The sequence below is a fragment of the Tiliqua scincoides genome, chromosome 2 (assembly GCF_035046505.1).
Source record: "Tiliqua scincoides isolate rTilSci1 chromosome 2, rTilSci1.hap2, whole genome shotgun sequence".
Lineage (NCBI taxonomy): Eukaryota > Metazoa > Chordata > Lepidosauria > Squamata > Scincidae > Tiliqua > Tiliqua scincoides.
In genome coordinates, this window is record NC_089822.1 from 44,689,218 (window position 1) to 44,709,754 (window position 20,537).

Sequence of the window (20,537 nt, forward strand, 5' to 3'; positions counted from 1 at the left end):
AATATAGAGACTTCTGCTTCATAATAGTAGCTAGCACTCCAGAGGTTTGCAGAAAAACTCTCAGCATGTCTGGGATTTGTCCTTCCTGAACTTTAATAATCTTAGGTTAGGCAGAGTGAAGGTTGTCACTAACAACCAGGAATGAGTCTGTGGCTCATTAGTGTACGTGCACGATGTTGAAAGACAGAGGTAAATGTATACTGTACACACTCCTGCTACAATATGGGCAGACAGGCACGGACAATGTATGGAAGGGACATTGCACTTGTCCCCTTTTGGCAAGAAACTAATAGGATGAGACATGGGCCCAAGCTTCAGGTATAAATACTTAAAGAATGGGACACCTAACAAGTTTATTGGACATCCATATGTGACTTTTGAGACTTCCAATGATAATACCTTGTACAATAAAATGCCAACAAGAAATAGTGGGTATATTGTCAACAGCTGAAGTGGTAGTATTTTTCCCACTATGATACTTGAATAATGCAGGTGAAAAAGGCAATATGGTTTCAATTTTGTACTACATTGTGGGATATATAGTGACTACAGGTTGGGTCTTGGTGTCTGCAGGGGCTCCGTTTTCGGACCCCCGCGGATGTCAGATTTTGTGAATAATTAAATCCGCAGTCGGCCCACCTGAGCTCTCCAGTGTCCGCCCGCTGCCTTTGAGGGCTTTGGAATGTCCTTTTTGGCAAAAAAAACCCACTTCCAGCGTGCTGCCTCTGTGGGCTTCATAAAGCCTTCTGGAGGGCTTGGGTTGGGCCAAGTCTAGCTCCAATTGGGTCCGGGAGGACCTGCGTGGAGCCAGATCAGCAGTTGAATAATCTGCAGATATGGAAGCCCCACCTGTATAACCTTTTTGAAAAATCAGTGACCTGGAAATGCTCCTAGATTAACTCCTCACCATGCAGAAGAGGAGCAAAAGAATGTATAGTACAGCATAGTCTTAATCGTATATGCTTGGATTCCCTTTGGTTTAAACAGAACTCATTCCTAAGAAAGTACCCATACTCTTATAGCTTGGTGTGCAATATTGTAATCCGTATTAGCATCTTTAATTTGAACTTTGCAAGAGTCCTATGGTCAGATCTAATACATTTATCAAGAAAAGCAATCCAATATCCTCTGTGAAACTATCTGGAATTTACTGGAGTTAAGCAACCTGACCTCAAACAGTGTCTTTCTGTCTCTTGACTCTTTGGAATTATTTTTAGGTAGGTAGTTATTGGCCTTCTGCTTCATGAACTCATCAAGCTGCATTCTCTCGCATGATGGGTTAATCATGACACTTGTGGGTCTCTGACTGTGCACGGAGAAGAATGAGGGCAGCGTAGCTGTGTTAGTATCTCTTCTCGTGGTTGCAGAGTGCTTTTGAGCAAAATGTGTGGTAGAAACTCCCAAGGAGTAAATGAGCATGCCTGTGTGTAGGTGAAAAAGGAATTGTGTTGAGGCTACTTTGGAGTAGTATTAATTCTTTTAGAAGAAGGATGTTTGCTGTCCAGGTGGATTTTTGAAAGCTTGGTGACTGCAGAAGTGTTTAACTGATTGTACTGTTCCTGGAAATGGCAGATAAACTAGATACTGAGAGCCTTAGTCTCACACATTGTTTCATTGGAAGGGCTTGCAAAACTGTATTTTTGTACTATTTCAAACATGCTTTAGTTCGTAGCTCTGTGGTTTGAGCAGTATCCGAAGAGGGTGTAGTTGGTGGCCTTGCTTTCTTGATGCACCCACCCCTTCAGTTTCCTGATACAATGCCATAAATGGAGTGTAATGTCTGTGGCTAAAATGGGTCATCCTTTTTCTAGAGGACAAGGCTAAAACAGATTGTGTCACTGGTGACAGTTGAGAGGAGGACTTGGGCTTGGCCCTCAGCCTGCTACTTGATATTCACAAACACTCTTTTCATCTTTACATCTCATTTCTCTATTTTTTGCTTACCTCTGGTTGTATCACAAGCCACCTTGTGGGAGCATTTATGGTGGTGCTGTAAAAAGCTAAGTATTTACTGAAAAATCTGTATCTGTTTTTACTGAAAAATCTGTATCTGCTGTCTGTGGTATTGAAAGCAACAGCATAACTGCTTCATGTGTTTGTGCAAATTCTGTCCTATTTAACTTGTTTTGCATGTTGGCATGAATCCAGGGTAGTAAGATAGGGGTTACAATGAAAAGGTGGTTTAAGAATTGCATGTGAACAACTGTAGAGGCCTTACTGCTTGCTTATAGTAGTTCACTATATCAGTTGTACAGTTGGATTACAGCTTAGGGATGTAATGAAGGAAAGTTTTAGGATCTCTGATTTGTTGCTTTCACTTGATGGTTGTTTCAGGGGCTTTTTATTGCCATGAGATTTTTTTTTTAAGTTGGAACAATACTTAAGATTAATAAAATGCTTTATTTTGTCTACACTTAAGATGAGTGTATTTTATTGTTTGATTCCAAAATGAGGAATATTTACAGCCCGATCTAAGGCATTACTAATCAGCAGGAAGTCCTAGTGCGTTCCATAGGTTCTACTACCGCATAAGTGTGCATAGAATTGCAGCCTAAAGCCCAGACTAGTCACGGAGAAACTCATGAGTATTTGTCTTGGAATAACTGCAAATTTGGATTAAAAACGCTCCTGGGTTTCCTTATCTGTGAGACTTCTATGAGTGTGTTCCCACAAAATGTCCAAGTACCAGTTTCACTTTTTATTCCGTGAGTTCTGAATCTTTCCCATGGGTTTTAAACATAGTTTAGGAAAATTCATGCGATTTTCAATATCCGTGAGTTTTGAGTCCTGGCACTCATTTGCTCTTCCTTGCTTGTGGCATTGGAGAGACAGCAGCATAAGTGGCTTTTGCTCTGTAAATTGAGGGGGCGGGAGAAGAGAGGGGTGCACCCCATCCCTTTTTTCCGAGGACAGCCAATGGGACAAGCTCCTCTCATAAGTGCTTTCATCCTCTTCCTGCTGGAGGGAGAAGGGAGCGGAAGTGCCATGTGTGTTGCATATTACTTTATGCATGCTCACTTAGTAGTAAGTCTCATTATGTGAGAGGAAGGAAAAGTGTGTATCGGCACATAAACACACATAGTTAGACTGCACTTGCTCCCGGTGTGGAAGGGATTGTCACTCCCGGATTGGCCTTTTCAGCCACACTAGACGCTGTGCCAGAACCACCTTTCAGAGCGCGATACCATAGTCTTTCGAGACTGAAGGTTGCCAATACCAATATGCTTGGAATTGAAATCTTTGCCTGCTTTTCTGAAGAGTGGCTGTTTTGGGGTATGTGCCTGCTTTGGGGTACGATTTTATGTCAGCTTGTTTGGAAGCCCCAAGGAGTAGCCGACAGCTTGCTCTCACATAAGTGGTTCAACCCTCTGCACATGCTGGTACAGTAAACAAGCGGCACATCAATCCTGCTTTTGCTGGCAAGAGCAGGACATTTGTTGCCCTCAGAAGGGCTAACTCTAAGGGGGGGGAGAGAACTCCCATTTCTTTTGGTGGGCAGGTGCTGCTGAGGTACCTCAGACATAGGAAGTGTGCCGAAGATTGATTGGCAGCATAGGAGGAAGGACTAGAGCAGCTTTAGCCATGAAGAAATCCCTAGATTGCAGTGAATGTGTGGTCACAAATCCCTTGTGGGTTGAAACTTATTGATGTAACTCACAGATGTACTTTATCATGGAATAACTGCACGTTTGGTGGTGGCCTAAGTCTTGTTAGAGCATGTAAATCTCATAAGTCAGTCCTTGGAATCTGCTAGAGTCTGGAGAGACGAGGCACATAAACAAGCACAACTTTTATTGCTCTCTGGTTCCTGCTGAGGAAAAAATGGAAGTGCAAGAGAATTGGCACTCTAGCTTACTTTTAGCTATGTGCAACCAGGCATAGAGTGCCGCCAGAACTGCCATATGCAGATTGCACTGACTTTGTGGGTATTAATAGAAAAAAAAAGGTGAGAAGGTTTTGCCTCAAGCTTTCTCCCTGCTGTTTCTGAAATTCACTCCAAGAAAATGAAATAAGTCAGAAGACGACCAGCCTGATCGTGTTGCTGCTTTATTAGCATCTGCTAGGATGCTTAGAAAATATGAGGCAGACTGCTACCCTGGTTCTGCAATGCTTTGCTGATTTTTGTTGTCTTTGTTGGAGTATTGGTGTGTGAGAGAGATGCATGTTAAAAATGTTGCACATTTGTTGTTGGATAACCAGGGTGTTGATCTGACATTTTCTCTTTAAAGAAACTGAAGTATAAACAATATTTGCAGCGAAGCTGAGGGTGTCACAAGAAGTCACCATAGCGACTCTCTTAGGACACATCTGTACTAGTTGTTTTTCCTGGAATATTTCCCAGGACATTCTGGAAGCAGCTGCCTCTATCTACACCTCATCCTGGGTGGTTACCCTGATTAGGATTCTACTTTTGGGTTCTGTGGTGGCGAAATGAGTACCTAATTAAAGAAATATAACATTCTTGCAGTGTTTCTTGTGATGCTTGGGCAATAGCTACTTATGAGTAGCTTACGAGTAGCTCCCGCTGACAGCTGTAGGAGTATTTGCTTTGTTTTATTGAATTTGACACTGGAGAATCCTTAGGGAATTGGTAGTAGTTCTGAGCTGTGATTGTTCGGGTGCGTGTGTGTGCGTGCGTGCGTGTGTGCATCCTGTTCTGAGACCATCAGGATCCCAAGCCTGATATAAAACTTTTTGAAATACCAGAGAGTTTGTATGTTGTTAAATAAATTGTTTCAAGTTTTGCATTCCAGGACAATACAATACACTACTAGAATGTTCAGAGTCTAGCAAGGTTTCTGCATATACCTGTGTTAAAGTGAGTAGCACATGATGATTCAGCTTCTTACGGTCTGAATTTGTAACATTAGCAGCAAGGGATTGCTGTCTGATTTTCAGACCTTCTTAATGTTATGTAAACTTAACCCATGTTTGTTCCCATTTGGCTGCATAGAAGGTAGGGGGAAAAGTTTGAGAATTTTTTTTTTTGGCATTGTATTCTAATTCATCGCTGCATATAATACTTCTTAAGAGTGAGTCATAAGTACAGTAAAATGTCCTGGTCTCTTAATATCGTCTTCATTCTGGTCTCTAAAAGGCAAGCGCTTCCAGCAGCTTATTTTGCAACATAAAACTTCTTCTTTATCTTTCTACCAAAAGCGATGCAATGACTCTTATTTATAAGAAGTTTACATATTCATTTTGAAAGTTGGCTTCCAAAGCAGGAATATTTTAGTTTTTCATCCCTTCATGGAGCTCAGGTTGGTGTACATGGCTGCATCCTCTCTTTTTGTACTCTTGCAGCAACACCATGAGGTAAGTTAGGCTAGAGATAGTGACTGACCCAAGGGCCACCCAGTGAGTTTTTTTGCTGAGTGAGGATTTGAGCCTGGTCTAGATCTAGCACCCTAACCTAGGTCTAGCACTTATCTTATTAGTTCTATTACCAATTTTAAATAAACGTGATTCCTACTGTATAGAGGTTTCATTCATTTTCATCTATGCAAATAAGTATTAATTAGAGAACAGAATCACAAACAAATGAAACAGGAAATTAACAGAAGTGCATAAAAGAAATAGCAAATATGTATTTTTAGTGGGTCATACTTTTGGGAATGCTAATGCAAAAATGCAACTTTCCTTGTCACTATCTCCTAATATCATAACTAGAAGTGTTTGAAAATGGTGTTTATTATTCAGAAGTAAGCCCATGGTGTTCAGTAAGACTTGGGCTGTAATCCTATCTTACTCACCTTCAAGAAACACCTCTAAACATAGCTAGTTTTCTGCATATTGGGGAGGGACCATAGCTAAATGATGGAGTGCATGTTTTGCACGCATAAAGAACCAGGTTCAAACCCTGCGTCTCTGGGTAGGACTTGTGGAGCCCCTTTTCTGAAATCCTGGAAAGCAACTGCTAGTCATTTTAAGGATCCTTTCTTGGGAATAAGTTTTACTAAGATTGGACAATTGATGGAAACATGATTACATGACCAAATATGATTTGGACAGGGCAGTCCAACTTCTATCAGCCGAGGGCCCACATAACCATGTCGTTACCCCCGATTGTGCAGACATAGAAATAATCAACAGCAATGTGATATGTCACCGCCAACCACTTCTGGGTTCTGAGCAGCATGGAGATTGAAAAGTCATTGAAGCGTGGGAAGGGTTTTCGTGGTGGCTGCAGCAGGGCTTTTGTGACCTGCCCAAAAGGGCCTCCCGGGCTGCAAGTTGGACCACCCTGATCTAGAGTAAGTTTGTCCAAATTTAAAGGATTAAGAAAATATCTGTGGTGGTGGCAGTTTATTGTTACGTTGAAAAACTACATTACTGAAGTGGAAATAATTGGCATGTTCAGTGCAAAAGTGGTTTTGATTTTTAACAACTTGGATCAAGTATGGACTATATCTACCTCGACACCACCTTTAAGGTGATTAACTTTTCTGTTGGGGAGAATAGTACTGAACGTTTCTTTGAACTGACTAATGACATTTCCTGCTCTCCTCTTCTCCCACTATTCCCATTCTTAACTCCTACAAAACTGAAGATGGTTTTTACTGATGTTGAGGGACTTGGCAGAAACAAGGGTAACCTTAACAACCCTTTTATAACTATGTCAATGGTTTGCATTGACATGAGTATGTTTTTCAATGCGGCTGTTCTGAAACTCATAATAATGTTGAAAAGATTCATACCTGCATTTACATTTGTGTTAATATGTCCCCTTTTAACGAGGTAGTACTTGTAATCCAGCCCACCCCCACTATTATCTTTGAGAAAAATGCAGTGGACACCAGTGGTTGGAGAGTGCTTCCTAGCACTTTTTCTTCCTAGGGCCTATCTCAGGGAGTGGTAATGTTGGATACATACCAGATTCCTGGAGCTCTGGGAGGGCCGCTACCAGCCAATTCTTGAACTGCCACTGTGTAGCAGTTGTGGTATAGTACTATGGTAATGGCAGGATTGAGTCATCTCTGTCCTGTCCCTCTTGTGCTGCACCAGTGATGTTTTTTTCTTCTTCTTGGCTTTTCATAAAAGACATAGAAAGGACAGGTGTATGGGTGGCAACTTCTCTTTGCTGCTGCCAACTGTTTATTTGAAAGAAATTACCTAAAGAAAAGTGAATGGGGGTGGTGGCTGTGGCTCTAGGAGAACTAGCCTAGTTATCAACAAATATGTATGAGAGCAGGACTTGGCCCAAGCAGGGCTCTTATATTTGAGAGCAGGGCTAGCTCTTCTTTTAAGACCACCTCTTAAGATGAGTAAGATGTACAGCCTTGCTGAACATGAAGCAGGATAGGTGTAATATCATCGCCTTTTACATCTGTAACCCCTGGTTGATGTATAATATGTATTTTTTTTTTTTTCAACTAGAAGCTTTGACTTATCCATTGCCTAAGTGAAATGACCAAAGTATTTGCATAGGTGCATAGTCATATAATATCTGTCATCTTTTTATCTTTGCTCTTCCTTGACCAGACCAGAAATTTTGCACTAATTTTGGTTCTTTCAATACAAAATACTACCAATTTTGTAGCTTAGTTTAACTTCATTCATCAACTCAAAGCATGATAAAGTCTTGGCAGTGTGTTACCAGATTTTAGGCATGAGTCATTATTTAGAAAATTTTGTGTCTTTGAAATTTGCCTTCACGTATTTGGCACTGCACAGTATTTTTAGTCTGTTAGTAGATGAAACACTGATTGCAATTGTTCATTAGTCACTTTAGTTTGAGGAAATCTCAGTGGCAAAGAGACGTTATTACTTATTGTATTCAGCCTTATTCTGAGTGCTTAGAGTTGATTACAGTAACTGTACTTTTCTTCTAAGCTTCCTGCAAATCATACAGACAAACAAGAATTCTTACTGTCTAGCAGCTAGGTCACTGAGACGCTGTCAAAAAGCTTGAAACCTGTCCAAAATATTACAGGGCTAAGCCACCCATGAGAACGCACAGAATTCTCCAAGTGCTGCTTCTCTCAGGATGTGTCACTTACCATCTCTAATTCATTGTAAGCTAAACTAGACTTGTTGGAGGCTACGTTTGTTTGTTTGTGTGTACCTCATTCATACCTAAAGCAGGGTGTGTAGGATCTGCTTTTTATGCCTAAAGATATGTATAGACCTCTATATTTTTTCTTCCCATTTGTACCTCACCTCGCTCTTGTTGATTCTTTCCCAGTCTTTCCACTTTCTTTGCCAGTCCAGCTCATGTCCATTATTGGAGCCAGGCTTAGAGAAATTTACCTGCAGGGAGACAGCAGCGTGGGCTAAGGGGTGCGGAGGGAACAGGGCTCAACTCCTCTTACTTTTTGCTATGGGGGAAAAATTATTCTTGACAGCTGTTCTGAGATGGACAAGGGCGAACAAACCAACACTTAATTCAGGCAAAATGGTGCTGCAAAATGTATTTTGTCTGGGCAATGGTGTTGCTCGGATTTTGGATAGGATTGTGTTAAGAGTTAAGTGAAGAGTGAAGTATGCACCTTGGGAGTACTGTATTCTTTGGGCTTGAGGTTTTCTCTGGGTGCCCAAGTGTCCACCATTGCCAGGAGCACCTTTTACAAACATTAGCTGCTGCAACCCTTACAGCAGTTATTACGTAGTTACACCCAAATACATTATTATTATTAATAATAATAATAATAAATAATAAACTTTATTTATATCCCACCCTTCTCCCTAAGGGACCCAGGGCGGCTAGCAACATGTAAAAAACAAATTTAAAAACATAAATTACGACAAATAGCAGATAAAAACATTAAAAACACATTAACAGAGACCATAAAAACAGTAATCAGATTAAAAGACAGAATAAAAAGAGTACAAAAGAGCAAGTCACAGAGGAATCAGGCCTGTAAAAACTACAAAATGTGTAAAAAATGTTAAAAAGGCCAAAAAATCAGAAGGCTTGTGTAAACAGCAGGGTCTTCAGGCCTCGCCGGAAACTCTTAAGAGAGGGAGCCATTCTCAAGTCAAGGGGAAGGGAGTTCCATAATGTTGGTGCCACTACCGAGAAGGCCCTATTTCTTGCAGCCACCCCCCGGACCTCCTTGGGTGTCGGCACTTGTAAAAAGGCCTTCTCTGATGACCTGAGAGGGCGAGCCGGATTGTACGGGAGTAGGCGGTCTCTAAGATATCCTGGCCCAGAGCAGTATAGGGCTTTAAAGGTCAAAATCAGCACCTTGAATTGGGCCCGGAAACGAATGGGCAGCCAATGTAGCCCCCGGAGAAGCGGACTGACAGAGTCAAACCGCCTAGCTCCAGTGACCACATGGGCCGCCGCATTCTGTACTAATTGCAGTTTCCGAACCGTCTTCAGGGGCGGCCCCACATAGAGCGTGTTACAATAATCTAACCTCGATGTCACCGTGGCATGGATCACCGTGGCCAGGTCTGCACGATCCAAGTACGGCTGCAGCTGGCACACCAGCCGGAGCTGAGCGAAGGCCCCCCTAGCCACAGCTGCCACCTGGGAATCCAGGAGCAGCTGCGAGTCCAGGAGGACCCCCAAATTAGTTATACCCAAATTGGATTACTGTAATACATTCTAAATGGGACTATATTTTGAAGACAGTTTGAAAATTTCAATTGGTCCATAATGCAGTGGTCAGAATATTATCTGGGAATAGCCTTGGGGAGAAATTTCACTTTATATTGGCTCCACTGCTGGCCAATGCGCTTTTAGGCCCAATTTAAAGTGTTCTTTTTGGCCTTTAAAGTCCTAAATGGCATGGGATCCAGTTATCTTAAGGACTACCTATTTCTGTAGGAACGGTCGATTCATTGAGTTCATCTGGAAAGATTCTTCTCTCTGGTTCGCCATTAACCCATTTCTGCCTGGCCCACACATACGCATTTGGTCCCTGTTGCATATATGCAACTTTGGGCAGAAATGGCTTAACATAAATCAGCAGTCCTCAGCAAAAGGAATGATGTAAACCATGGTACTGCATCTGTGGAATGACCCCCTAATAGAAATCAAATTGACTGTCTCCAGTTTTTAGATGCTGGCTGATAAAGCCATTGCCTAGGAAGGTATTTGTAACTAAATTTGACTTTTCTCTCTGCCTTCTGTGTGTGGGGGTATGTTTCTTTAAGTATTGTATTGTTTTACTTTTATATTTTTAGGTCACTTTGTCTTTCATCAAAGGTCCTCGAACTTTATTACTGTGACCCCCCCCCCCTCAAATCTTCCATTTATGTGACTCTGCCCCATATTGCAGCTAGTCATGATCCACACTTTGAGAATGTGTTTGGCCCACTTAGCTCCTGTTGTCACTGGCAATGGCTTTTTGGCCCTACCTGGAGATTCTGTGGATTGAACCGAATTCTTCAGAGGTTTGCAACCTGCTCTTCTTCCAAGCTGGTCATGGCCAACATTTTGAGAACATCTGTCTTATGTGAAAAGCAGGATGTATATGTGAATAGGGCAGATGTATGCTCTACTTCATGGATGCCTCCATCATATCTAGCTTGTTCCTATGTTCTTAACAGGAGAGAAGGAATTGTTGTTTTGGGATGAGAGAACGTTGTTGACGGATGGGAACAAAACTTATTCATCTTTCTAGAACTGGGGACATCAGGATCTAGAATGGGGGATGACAACACACTGTACTTCGCTTTTAATTTTGTTTCTAGTTACAGCCTTTCTTCTTCCCTAGAAGTCAGTTGAGTGCACAATTTCCATTGTACAGTATGAGAGAACCAGGAGAATCTGTATTGCAGAAAACTATAGAGAAAGGAGCCTGTTTTCCTCCTCCCCAAACTCTCTAAACCAGTGTTTCTCAAACTTTGGATCGGGACCCACCAGTGGGTCGTGACCTGATGGTTGGTGGGTTGTGAAACTGACAAGATGATAGCTAACAAGAAAAATGTATTGAGCCCTATGGCCAGTGAAATGGAGCCACATGTGTGCGTTTGCTCATGAGAATTGTGCCTCCATCCACTTTGAAGGGCAGGCCAAGAGGAGTGCAATGGCGCCAAAATGATCCTGATCTGACTAATGCAGGCTCTAAAAAACACTCAAAAAGGAAGCCGTCCCCCAAGCTGATAAGGAAAGTGTATTGAGCCCTATAGAAAGCAAAACTAAATCACATATGTGTTTACTCATGAGTAGGCAGATGTACCTTGATCCCTATTGAAGGCCAGGGGAGGGGGAAAGCAAAGCCACCAGAATGGTCCTGATCCAATGAACATGATGCTCAACAAATGCTCAAGAATTGCCCCCCCCCCCCATAGTAAAAAGTATAAAAACAGAGGCTTGGGTAGCTGGTAAGGAGACATTTTTTAAGGTCCGACATGCATTCTGACAGAGCAGGGTTTCTCACACTTGATTGTTGGTGAGTTGTGAAGTTTTAGCTGATAGCTGAGAAGGCAAATGCCCTATGTAAAGTTAAACAAAGCCTTATTGTGCATTTACTTGGGAGTAGACGTTCCTGATTGCAGACCCTTCTCTTCTTCAGAAGTCAGGCCTGTGAATGTGTTTGGTTTGAATAAGAATAGGAGAATGTGAAAGAGAACAAAAATAGAGGCAGAGAAGTTATTGCAGAAGAACACGTCTGCAACTTCTGTGCATTGCCATTTGTTACATAAGAACATAAGAACAGCCCCACTGGATCAGGCCATAGGCCCATCTAGTCCAGCTTCCTGGAACTCAAAGCGACCCACCAAATGCCCCAGGAGCACACCAGACAACAAGAGACCTCATCCTGGTGCCCTCCCTTGCATCTGGCATTCTGACATAGCTCATTTCTAAAATCAGGAGGTTGCACATACACATCATGGCTTGTAACCCGTAATGGATTTTTCCTCTAGAAACTTGTCCAATCCCCTTTTAAAGGCATGCAGGCCAGATGCCATCACCACATCCTGTGGCAAGGAGTTCCACAGACCAACCACATGCTGAGTAAAGAAATATTTTCTTTTGTCTGTTCTAACTCTCCCAACACTCAATTTCAGTAGATGTCCCCTGGTTCTGGTGTTATGTGAGAGTGTAAAGAGCATCTCCCTATCCACTCTGTCCATCCCTTGCATAATTTTGTATGTCTCAATCAAGTCCCCCCTCAGGCGCCTCTTTTCTAGGCTGAAGAAGCCCAAACGCCGTAGCCTTTCCTCATAAGGAAGGTGCCCCAGCCCAGTAATCATCTTAGTCGCTCTCTTTTGCACCTTTTCCATTTCCACTATGTCTTTTTTGAGATGCGGCCGCCAGAACTGGACACAATACTCCAGGTGTGACCTTACCATTGATTTGTATAATGGCATTATAATATTAGCCGTTTTGTTCTCAATACCTTTTCTAATGATCCCAAGCATAGAATTGGCCTTCTTCACTGCCGCCACACATTGGGTCGACACTTTCACTGTCCTGTCCACCACCACCCCAAGATGTTTCTCCTGATCTGTCACAGACAGCTCAGAACCTCTCAGCCTGTATCTAAAGTTTTGATTTTTTGCCCCAATGTGCATGACTTTACACTTACTGACATTGAAGCACATCTGCCATTTTGCTGCCCATTCTGCCAGTCTGGAGAGATCCTTCTGGAGCTCCTCACAATCACTTCTGGTCTTCACCACTTGGAAAAGTTTGGTGTCGTCTGTAAACTTAGCAACCTCACTGCTCAACCCTGTCTCCAGGTCATTTATGAACAGGTTGAAAAGCACCGATCCCAGAGAGATCCTTGGGGCACACCGCTTTTCACTTCTCTCCATTGTGAAAATTGCGCATTGACACCCACTCTCCGTTTCCTGGCCTTCAACCAGTTCTCAATCCATGAGAGGACCTGTCCTCTAATTCCCTGACTGTGGAGTTTTTTTAGTAGCCTTTGATGAGGGACCGTGTCAAACGCCTTCTGAAAGTCCAGATATATAATATCTAAGGTTCTCCCGCATCCACATGCCTGTTGCCCTCCCTTGTCAACAGGGAGACTTCCCTGTTGAATATTGAGACTTCCCTGTCTGCCAGGTCAACATCCAAATGAGTGCATGAACGCACTATCAGGAGGTTCATTTGGTGACATATGAATGGACCTTTTCCATTGTGACACTCTAATTCAAGTGCTTAGATTTGCCCCCTCTTTGTCAGTGATGCTTGGCCATTTTTGTTCCAAGAGGCATTTTGCTCTTTACTGTGCTGCTTTTCGTTATCTTCCAATGTTTGTTTTGTTTTGTGTTTTGCTGCTATATTATTAGTATTGTGGTGTGTTTTTTGCCCATGTGAAGTAGAGAGCAGAAGTAAAAAATAAATGTGGTAGCCTCTATGCTCGCAAACTTGAGATGTTAATTTTTAGAAAATACACTCGGCACTTACTGGCTGAGGAACAAGTAACGGAGAATGGGTGTCATTGGGCTATTTCACAGTGGAGAGGTGAAAAGCAGTGTGCCCCAAGGATCTGTCCTGGGACTGGTACTTTTCAACCTGTTCATAAATGACCTGGAGACAGGATTAAGCAGCAAGGTGGCCAAGTTTGTGGATGACACTAAAGAGCTCCAGAAGGATCTTTCCAAACTGGGAGAAGGAGCAGCATAATGGTAGATGCATTTCAGTGTAGGTAGGTGTAAAGTCATGCACATTGGGGAAATAAAAACAAAACTTCACATATAGGCTAATGGGTTCTGAACTATGACAGATCAGGAGAGAGATCTTGGGGTGCTGTTGGATAGCTCAATGAAAGTGTCAATCCTATGAATGTCGGTGGTGATGAAGGCTAATTCCATGCTTGGGATAATTAGAAAACATATTGAGAATACAACAGCTAATATTATGCCATTGTACAAATCGATGGTAAGTCCACAGCTTGAGTATTGTGTCCTGGTCACTACATCTCAAAAAGGATATAGTGGAAATAAAAAGTTCAGAAGAGAGCTACTAAAATGATTACTGCGTTGAGGCAACTCCCTTATGAGGAAAGGTTGCAGCATTTGGAGCTCTTCGGTCTACAAAAAAAGGTGCCTGAGGGGGGGAAATGATCAAGACATAATAAAATTATGCAAGGGATGAACAGAGTGGATGGAGGGATGCTCTTTTCCCTCTCACATAACACCAGAACCAGGGGTCATCCAGTAAAATTGAGTGTTGGGAGAATTAGAAAATATTTCTTTACCCAGTGTGCAATTAGTCTGTGGAACCCCTTGCCACAGGAGGTGGTGATGGAATCTGTCCTGGATGCCTTTTAAAAGGGGATTGGACAGATTTCTGGAGGAAAAGTCCATCACAGGTTACAAGTCATAATGGGCGTGTGCAAGCTCCTGATTTAGAAGTAGGCTACTTCAGAATGCAAGAGAAGGCATCAGTAAGCAGGTTTCTTGTTGTCTTGTGTGCTCCTTGAGTCATCTGGTGGGCCACTGTGAGATACAGGAAGCTGGACTAGATATGCCTTTTGCCTGATCCAGAAGGGCTCTTATGTTTTTATGTTCAAAGAAGCTTGGCACCCCATGCTCCATCATCTTGCCCTGTAGCTCATCTTCTTTTGTTGATTATGAATTACAGTCTACAGCCCAGCTTCCCAATTGAATATTTGCTCACATATTCATTCATACTTTATCTGATTTGTGTGTGTGTGTGTGTGTTTATTTTCCAAACATCTGCCAGATGGCCAGCAGTCACCAAAAGGTTAAATCTCACAGAGCAACTGCGTGATAGGTATAAGTGTGTGTGTTTCTATCCCAACTGGTGGTAAACTTTAGTCACTGTTTGCATGCATTTATATGTGAGCAATCATAACATAGAGCAGCTTCAGTAGTAGAGGAACAGCACTGAAAATAGATTGTTTGTTTTAATGCTCTTCAGTTCAAAATCATGCTCTTGCAAGTTAAAACATCATTGTGGAATATACCATTTTTCCCCCAGAGGAACAGTTCATGCTTATACAGCTATTCTTTAAAGAGGGAGAGGGAATTTCTTAATAGCTTCACATGTAATTCTCTACATACTGCATAGCTTATCGGGGATTTTAAAAAGGAAGACCTGAATGGAAGACATATTCTTTGTTGTCGTATGTGACTGACAGAAGATCCTGTAGAAATTTCTGCTCCATAAACCTTGCTTTGCAGGTTTCTCTTGCTCATGCTACTGTGTTATCATGTGTTTCTCCTTCATTACCTTGAGCTTTGTTCTTTTATTAAGTGATGTCTTGTCAAACACTCTAGATAGCTGATGTCTGGAAACAAGGTAAATAAAAATATAGTTAATGTAAAATATTTTCTATCCTACTTTCTACATGTATCATTTTAAATTGGTTAACCCCCCTCCCCAACATTTTTTTTGTAGATGTCCAGTTTAACAGAAGTCCTTCATCTGGAGGAAAATAAAAATATTTGCCTTCTTGTCACAGCACCAAAGATGGCCTGACAGGGAGTGCAATTTAGGAATGCTTGTAAATTTCTGCCTTTCAGTACTGCTACTTGACCTGTAAGTTACGCAGAGCTTGCAGATGTCAGGAGGATATCAGCAGTGGATTCGGGCGATGACACTTGTTGCTAAAAGTCACATCCAAATTAATAGATTCAGGATTCATTGAGCTCTCTCGAATTGGCGTTGCACTCGCTGCATTTTCGACAACCTTCATTTCCTACTTAGCAAATGGAGACCCAGTAGCCAGAGCCCCGGGAAGTTGTTAAAGCAATTAAAGGCTTCTGTCCCTCAGCACATTGCTTGGTTACCATGGTATCCTCTGCCTCAAGCCTTTACTGATGATGTCAGTATGCATAACAGGGGTTATTCACAGCATCTACGTGAAGATGATTCACCCTTCCTAGGAAAATCATAAGCTCTCTTCTGAAATGCTTTGGTATTTAGTATTGTCAGACATGTGAGCAAGGAAGGTAAGTGTCTTATTTCCTATCTAATAACTAAAAAACTGTGCCGTGTGAAATAAGCAACATTTTTCTTCCTTTCGAAAGCTCCTTATATCTTCTCCAGCCCTGATAAAATATGTGGGGCTGCAAACACAAAACAGTTTTAGCCACGCATTGGTTGGGATGGCATAAATCAACTTCTGAAGTTCAGTGCGCTTCTTTATTTTGGTGAAAATGTAAGACAATTCTTCATATGAACTATTTTCACTTGTAGACAGTAGGTGTCGTCTTGAGTAATGCAAACGCTAATCAAGAGTTTCAATTATATGAAAATTTGAAGGGGATTCCCTTTTTATAATGTTTGTCCAGTTTAAATAAAAGGTATATTGAGCTGCAATTTTAAGCCAATGTTGCATATGCACGGCAGGGATCAAATGTGTATACCTGTGGGCTGGGCAGAAATGGGTTAAGCAGAGTTTATTCTGGGAAGGAGCTGGTATAGCATAACAGCTGTAGGCTATGATGAGCCAGGAATTCACTGGTTGAAACCTCATTTGCAGGAAAGTTCCATTTTATTCTCAATCCTCTTCCATTGGCCTAGTTTAAGTGATGGTTATGGAGTTACTGACAATTCCTTAGAAACTGGCAAACTTTGGAAAAGTATTTCAGTGTTGATACTGAAAACTATTGTGACAGTTACTCTTATACAGTACTTGCCTATAGTGAGTAAAGGTTGACTCCAGGTGTTGCTGGCAACATCTTATTTTTAATTGTTTTTGGTTGAATATGTGAAGCCTGTAATTTGTAAACACATGCATGTGGTGCTGAGTGCCAGCCAGGAGTGCACAAACCTGGCCAGTGCTGTGACTTTGAAACTGAACTTATGGCAAGAGGCCTAAGATCCCACAGACCAAGAGGAAAGCCATGCTTCCAATTTTTCAGCTCAGTCACCTGCCTCTCCCCCCCCCCCACCCCCACAGCAGACTGGCTTCAAAGAAGTCTTGCCTGGCTTTTGTTTCTTGGAAAATTCCATGAACAGCCACACCTTGCTTACAGAGCACATTTGAGCTTATGAACAAAAGCCACATCCTGGTAGCTTTTGGAGTAGACAAGTCATTCGCAACCCAAACAGAAGTCTCAACCCTAGTAGCCCTCACCAACTTCATGGCTAAGCTCTATCATGGAATCCATGCTAATTGAACCACGGGCATTCAGAGCTAGCTGCCACATTCTTGGTAGGGTGCAAGACAACAGAAGCACCCATTTAGAGCCCGGGATGAGCAACCAGTGACCATCAAATCACAAAAAGGCTCCTTGATTAACTCACAACATAAAAGTTCTTATAAGTTATAAAAAGCTGGATCTACAGCCCTTCGTATCTTTTGTCTGTATGCTTTGATGCTGCTACATTTGTTTGACCTACTGGTGCTATACCTCTGTCATTTTCTTCTTGTTCATAAGTGGTGTGTGTGTGTGTGTGCGTGCACACACATATTTATTATGAATTGCCTTTGATTTCCCTTCTCCATGTTTGTAAAATTTCTACAATTAAAGTTTGTTGCTTCTTCACCCTTATCTCTCTCTTCCTTCCCCACTGAACCATTGAGCTGTGCCATTGGCCACTGTACAGAGTTCCAGTATGCAAAATAGATATCTCCTGTGTGTGAAGGTCTCTGGAAAGCACATCTGGCAACACAGATGACCAGGATAATAAAGCAACTTTTGTAACATAGAGTTTAGGATTTTTAACCCCCTGTCCATTGGGAGCTAATGTGTGTATTTGTTGAGAGTCAGGATAACGTGGACTTAACATCAACATTCAGTCTTGATAATGACTTCCTTTCTCAGCATTAGGTAAGAGTGGCATGTTTTCACTGGGTAGAAAAAAAAGGTTTTGGATTTGTTTTCATGTGTGTATATTTTTTTAAAAAGCTGTACAAAAGGACTCATGAACTACTTAGTTAAAACGATTCCCATAGTAACAGAAGATATGAGTGAGAGTGTGTGTGCTAGCGTAGGTATAGACATGAGTGAAGAAGTGTGTGTGCATGTGTGAGAGAGATACACATTGTCGACAACAGTCACTACACTCTGACAAAAAAACCCAGTCCTTTTTTGTTTTGTAGGGTGCCACTTGCTAAATAGAATTGTGAATTCTAATTTTTATGCACCAGTTTATTCCTCAAAGAAGCAGAAGTGATAATTTTCAGGAATTTTTTTTGCGTGATGATGGCATGAAGGTCTCATAAGTAATTTGCATTCTAATCCATTCTGGTAAATAACTGTCGCTGTGAATGGTACACTATTTCCTGCATGGGTTTGCATGCATTCCAGAGGTTATACAGCACATACTTTTTTTTTTAGTAAACAGTCTAGTAAAGTATGTTCCAGTGACCCTGACGGACTGTTAAAGGAATGTGTGGAGTGATCAGAAGGTCATTGCATTTAGTGGCTGATCCATTTCTGGCTGGAGCTGGTGAAATGTTAAGTGAATGTCAAATTAGATATGAGGATAAGTTGTCTAGTTGGGAATTTACTTTAAGTAAACGTAGCAGCCTCCTAGGGGACTGGTCCAGACTGGGACCGTAATAAAAAGGTAAAGCGTATTTAACCTCTTACTTCTTAATTTTTCCTCTAGAAAATTCTCCCTTGAAGGTGCCTGAAGATCCATGTGTTCCTTTGGCAATGGGGAGGGGGGATTTATGGTGGGAAAAGTGTTAAGCAACACCTAATCATAGTGAGGCATTCTATTAAGTCTACACCTCTTTATGCATGTAATCAGTTGTCAGTCTGATTATTAGACTGGCAGTTATTGAATGGAAAATATAGCAAATGGCCCAGGGTAGAAGTGGCGGTAGGTGCGGTGGGGAGATTAGGTGGGGTGGGAGTGGGATCAGTGCATCCATATCCAAACTACCTTCCTGAGTCTGATCCCCCTGCATGAATCAACGTGAACTTGCACTAGCGATATTGCTGAAGCGGGTCCGAGTTGACCCATTGTGGCTGCTGGGACTTACCCTGAAGCAAGGGGTGAAATGTCCTCTTATCCTGAGGAGACTTCCAGCAGGCAGAATTTCTATGTGGGATACAGCGGAAGCCATACTGACACCGCTGAATTGCTGCACAGGGATTTAAGTAGGATTGGGCTGAAAGTTAGGAGCATCTCAAAAGATGTTAAATAATCCCTCTGTTTCAACAATGTAGAATTTCAAAGTTTGTTTTCAGAGCTGTTTGTATATGTTTATAGGTATGTCAACTGAGGATAAACTTCATTCATCTGAGACAATGGCCTTTAGTTCAATAAATCTTATGCCACTACGAATCTGTTAGCTTATCAGGTACAAAAGACTCCTTGCTCCAAACCTCCATATTTTGCCTTGCTTTTTCTCTTAAGGTGAAACAGACTTGCCTCAAAACAAATGACTAGAAATCTAAAGCAAGCTTGCATGAAACCATACAGAATTAACATTTTTTTCTTAAAATTTTCATATTATTAGGAAGCTGGCTTCTAGTCTTGTTAACTAATTGGATTCGCCAGGGCAAATCCTTGCTTGCTGCAGTGCAGTGGTGATCCTGGCCCTGGTATGTCCTTGAGATACAACCGCAGGCTGCTGCCCCTCTCCCTCCGGTTAAGGTGCTGCCTTCCAGAGGCCCACGGAGGCAGTGCATGCCATCCTTGACCCTCAGAAGACCTTTAAAAGGCCTCAGAGGGGTGAAAACATCATTTTTTGTTTCATGGAGGAAAGCAGAAGGGACTGTTTTGGCCCTCCGAGGCCTTTACAAGGCATTCGGAGGGTTGGAGAGGCAGTGTGCTGCTTCCCCAGCCCTCAGGACACCTCTGGGCCCTCAGTGCATGATTGGCGTGGGGGGGGGGTGGAAGGTGGTGTGGTGCTTCCACTCCCTGCTTGGCACCCAGGGTATTTCCCCCCTTCTCCCCCCAGGTACGCCACTGCTCCAGTGCTCTTGAAAAACAGAAGTTATGTTGCTTTGTCATTTCTTGTACAAGAGAATGTCTGCCATTCACTCCTATGAAGTAAAGTGCCACACTTGGGGAACCCAAGTGTGAAGCCAAAGCCACTTTTTGCCCCTGGCACTGGGTGGTCCCAATCCATTGTAAAGGATCTCGAATGTGTAATGACCTCCTCATTCAGATGCTTTCAACACATGGAACGTCTCTCTCCTCCTACCATGTCAACAGGCATTTCATTAATATTCAGCAAACTTGTGGCCAACCATTGAAATTCTTTAAGTCCAGTGTTTTAAATTGGCATATTAAAACAAAATGCAACCCTGATTAGTACTCTAAATATTACATGGCATCAATGAAAATTTAAGTTTCCTCCCCCCCCCCCCCCAAGTTCTACATACACAGCTGCCAAGGAATACACCATTGTTAATGCCTGGGAATGTAAAATAGTTTTGAGTCTTGTTCCTCACAAATTTCAACATTTGCATAACACAAAATGGCACACTCCAAGAATTGGTGGAACCCAAGTAGTTTTTTTCCAAGCACGTAAACAGGATTAGAGTTCCAGTAAAGCAAAAATATTTTGTGCACTTGCTCCTCTTCCAAACATATGTGGACTTGCTGACATTTGTGTGACATTTAATGCTTAGAAAGCTTTTGTAGGATAAGAATTAGTTCCTTAAGTCTTTCAAAGATAATCTGAAAAAAGACCTCTTTCCACAGAGTTAAAGAATCGGTAGGCGGGTGAGCGAGGAACCTCAATTGATTTTAA

The 20,537-nt window shown here is 42.1% G+C and overlaps 1 protein-coding gene across 6 annotated transcripts in view; it reads left to right on the forward strand.

The window, feature by feature from the left end:
• Positions 1 to 20,537, forward strand: part of PAM (peptidylglycine alpha-amidating monooxygenase) — a 171,481-nt gene that overhangs the window by 14,108 nt on the left and 136,836 nt on the right. The window contains exon 1 of one of the 6 annotated variants that reach the window (XM_066614800.1): positions 18,332 to 18,394. The exons of the other annotated variants lie outside the window; for them this stretch is intronic. The gene's annotated coding sequence lies outside the window, so the exon portion shown is untranslated. Of the gene's footprint in view, positions 1 to 18,331; positions 18,395 to 20,537 lie in introns of those variants that run through there. 6 annotated transcript variants of the gene reach the window in all.